The sequence below is a fragment of the Theobroma cacao genome, chromosome 3, assembly GCF_000208745.1.
Source record: "Theobroma cacao cultivar B97-61/B2 chromosome 3, Criollo_cocoa_genome_V2, whole genome shotgun sequence".
Classification (NCBI taxonomy): domain Eukaryota; kingdom Viridiplantae; phylum Streptophyta; class Magnoliopsida; order Malvales; family Malvaceae; genus Theobroma; species Theobroma cacao.
The window spans coordinates 15,960,110-15,964,620 of NC_030852.1; positions in this window are offsets into that span (position 1 = coordinate 15,960,110).

Consider the following 4,511-nt stretch of genomic DNA (forward strand, 5'->3'; position numbering starts at 1 on the left):
GTTTTATAAACAAAATGTGTTTAAATGAAATGATTTTATAAATTGTCTTGAAATTGAATGATGGCTTTGAAAATAGAGTAATTGGAGACCATTTGATGTATTGTGAATTTATGGTTCTAATTGATTGGCTTATGGCAATATTGGCATGAATGGTTGAATTGGTGTTTGTGTTGAAAATGTATAAACTGTTGTTTGCCTTGATAGGCTGGATAATGATAAAATTGCCATGTCATGCTGTTGAATTTTTATTGTATGGTGGGTTTAGCTTGCTGCAGTGGGCAGGTTTTGTGGACCAACCTATTAGAGGGGCACGAAATCCGATTATATATGTACCTCAGTCAGAGAGGCGTGTAGGATATCTCCTGAGGTATGGTTAGAGTTCACGTCACGCTGAACTACCTTGTGATGATGAACTCTGCTAATGCCAAGGAACGATTGTGTTTTTCAAACTAAAAATATGTTTACGTGTATATGAAAATTTTAACAACCTTGGCGGACTAGGTTAGATGCCTCGGCCAAGGTATTCCCGAGAATGATTTTGGTAAGAGCCAAGCTTTTAAGATACTCATAAGCCATGTTGATTATTTAAATGAAATGAATATTTATGTTCTGAAATACATATTGAGATGGAATATTTTAATCGTATCCATTTACTCGACTTTAGATATTTTGGATGATGTTTGTTTACTCACTGGATTATATAATCTCACCACCCTCATTTCCACCCATTTCAGGCTCAGAATAGGCTGTAGATAGCTGATTTCATCGATGGCTACCATTGGATTTGTATCCTCCAAACTGTAGGTTCATAGTCTTCCTTACTTTTGGTTATTCGAGGGCCCACTTGTTATTGTAAATTAAATTAAATATTCTGGCTTACTGTGTTACAGTATGTATGAATTTATGTTGATTTTACGCTGTAAAAATTATTTACATATAACTCTAAAAATATTGTTTTATAAGAAAATAGAATATTTTATTGAATATTTTTTTATTATATCCAAATAATCATAATTTCATTTTAAATGAAGGTTTTAGATGTTTAAACTTATTTTTGATTATGAATTATGTATTTTGTACTCGCATACTACATTTTTAGCTAGTTTCGAAATTTTTAAGGAAAAATGACCAAAATGCCCCTGTGAGACAAAAATCATTTTTTTATTATTTTAAGTTTGAAATAGCTTAAAATCTTTTAGAACATGATATTTGGCAGTGGTTACTCACAGGGAAAATGAGAAACTGATATTAAAGCCTTGCGGGGTTCCGGTTGGCACTTCGGGCAATGAGTGTCTATCGGGACATCGCGACGGTTGTTACGGGCTCGAGGGGAGTACCGGGTCGTGACATCTTATGTGTGGAGTGCTATACTTTGATTTCATCCCTACGGGTGCCTAACCAAGGATGCCAAAACAAGATGCTTTTGGGTATAGTATGAAGCATGTGAAGGCAAATGAGTGGTCAAGATAGGAATCATCACCCCAAGTGATGCAGGGGACATATCCTAGCTGTTCTTGGTTGATATTAGCTTATTGAAGTCCATGGCCAAGGCAACTTGAAGATTATGAAAGGAGTTTCATAAGTCTTTATAAAACTGGTGATCAAACTTTAAGAACGAATATGGAGATCAATAAGAGTAGACATTGCACCATACTTTTATCATCTCCAAGATATATGATGAGGGAATGAATTACACTAAAAGGCTGATCACTGAAAGGTTGAGTCAAACCATCTTGACTCTTCTAACATTTGGGTGGCCATGATGGATTGCTAGATCCCAATCTTGGTCTATGAACTCTAGGTAGTTAACTTGATTAATGATAGATTTAAAGTAGTTTAAATTTATCTAATTCTAAGTTTAACTTAAGAATTATATGTTGAGTTCATTGCCAACATGTTGAAGCCTAATGGGTCACACACCTAAAATGAATGTTGAAAATAAAATGGGAGAGGTGATTAAGTTGGACTTAATCAAATTAGAAGTTATGAGCTTCTCAAGCACTTGATTAAAATTGTTTAATTAAGTTGTGCCTAATGAACTAAATTGTTTAATTAAATCATTGGGCTTAATTAATTAAATTGTTTAATTAAGTCATGGGGCCTAATTAATTAAATTAAACAATTAAGTTATTGGGCCTAATTGATTAAATTTGTTTAATTAAGTCATTGGGCCTAGTTGATTAAAATTGTTTAATTAAATTATTGGGCTTAATTAAATTATTGGGCTTAATTAATTAAATTGTTTAATTAAGTTATTGGGCCTAATTGATTAAATTAAACAATTAAGTTAATTGGGCTTCTAAAGGACTTAATTAAATTGTTTATTCAAATTATTAGATTAATTGGCATTACAAAATCGTTTTATAATAAGGGTTTAAAATTAATCCAAGTCATAAATACCTTGCTATAGCCTCCAAACAAAATGGGTGGGGAAACAGCTGAAAAGAAAAAGAAAAGGGAGTGAACGACAGATTAGAAATTCTTTTGTCTTGCCGTTCATTATGTGAAGAAAAATAGTTTTTCATTCACTTCATTTTTTGTGTGTGTTCAGCCCCACAATTTTGTGTGGATTATGAGTTTATGAAACTCATCTTTGCTAGCACATTGTCAAGGCATAGCACTCCTAATCCTTAAAGAAGGATTTTCTCATTCATTGGTGTGGATCACCATTAGAGGCTGCACAAGGATTCCTTGGACAACTTTAGTTTGCAACAATCGAGCTGAGGTGGTTGAGCTTTTTGAAGGCTGATTTGGTGGTTTAACAAAGGATTCATCAACCTTTGTTATTTAGCTAAAGTGATATGATCACATACTTTTATTTTAATTTAATTTTGTACTCAATTTGACATGAAAGAGATCCTAGGAAGTTGAGGTATAATTTAATTTTTTAAATTTATTTTCGTTGCGTTTTATTTGTATTTGATGCATGATCAGCCCTCACCCAACACTAAACCCATACCTTAGAAACTGGATTGCACTAGCCTTACCTCAAAATTCTTCAATCCAAGACAAAGAGGGAAAAATACCAAATCTAGAGAAGTCAGATTCGAAGTTATTAATCGATTAAATTGAAAAAAAATAAGTAAAAACATTAAATCTTACCTTCAGAATGGTTTCCCAAGCTCCAAATAGCTTCACATCACTTCAAAAATCTGTTTGGGGCCTTAGGGTTTTGGGTTTCTAGCAAGAGAAAGGGAGAAAGGAGTTGAGAGAAAGAAATGGAGCGAAATGGCCCGATGCCCTTTTGTGTTTGTGCCTTCTCTCTCTGATGTGTAGATACATTTTGGCAATGTATCGATACATTTGCCCTAACTTCGAATAAATGTATCAATGCATTGAGGCAATGCATTGATACATTTTGGGTAGAACAACCTTGGGTGTATTCTGCTTCAAATGTATCAATACATTTGGACAATGTATCGATATATGTTCATCTTTGGCCAAATCTATTGATACATGCCAAAATGTATCGATAGAAAATCTTTTTGGGGCATTTATTGTTCATCCTGCCATAAATGTATCGATACATTTGGGGTATGTATCGATACTTTCACCCTTGTAGGCAGTTTTAAGCTTCCAAAACTGCCAAAAATCCAAGTTCAACACCTGAAAATCATTCCTTATTAATATCACTCCTCAAATCATTCACTTAACTTAATCCTATATGTATAAATTCATAACCATGGCCTCAAAATTAGATCAAAACCTTGAATTATGGTATTTATCACATGTTTCATCAGAATTTTGCCTAAATGTCCACATATACCCTTTTACACTTGGCATACGTATCATGTCATCAAAATCCTCAAGACTCCACATTTTTCATAAATCATTCTTAGTTTACATAAAAAATTAGGGGTGTTACATTTTCAATAAGAATGATCATGCTCTTGAATTGAAAGAAATATCTCTTAATTTTGTTAAAGCTCTTTTGTTTTCAAAATTTAAAGTGCCAGCTTAAGAATCAAGTTCTCAAAAGAAATGACTTGATTCTTAAATGAAAAGAAAGTAAAATCTATTTCTTTGATTACAGGAAGAATCGATTCTAGAGAAGAAGAATTCAGTTCTTATGCTGAGATCAACAGTGAAAAATGATTATGAGAAAAGAAGAAATTGGTTATTGAAAGACAGAAGCTTCAAGATTTGTGAAGAACAGACGCCTTAAATACAAAGAATCGATTTTAGAGAAACAAAATATAAAAGAAGAAAAAGAAGTAAGAATTGATTCTATAAGGAGAAGATATTGATTCTTGAAGCATCAAAAGTATAACTCAAAAACTTAGTGACCAAGAAAGAAATGGTATAACTAGACAAAAGTTGAGTGAAAAAAATCAAGCTTCAATTCAATTTTTGGTGTCAGACCATAATGAAGAACCGACTCCTTGAGGCAAAAGGATCGATTCTTCAAGATTGCAAAGGTGTCACCTTTGAACTTAATTGTAGAAAAATTGACACTTCAAAATAAAAGAATCAATTCTCCAGAGATAGAAAGCTACAAACTTTGCGAAGAA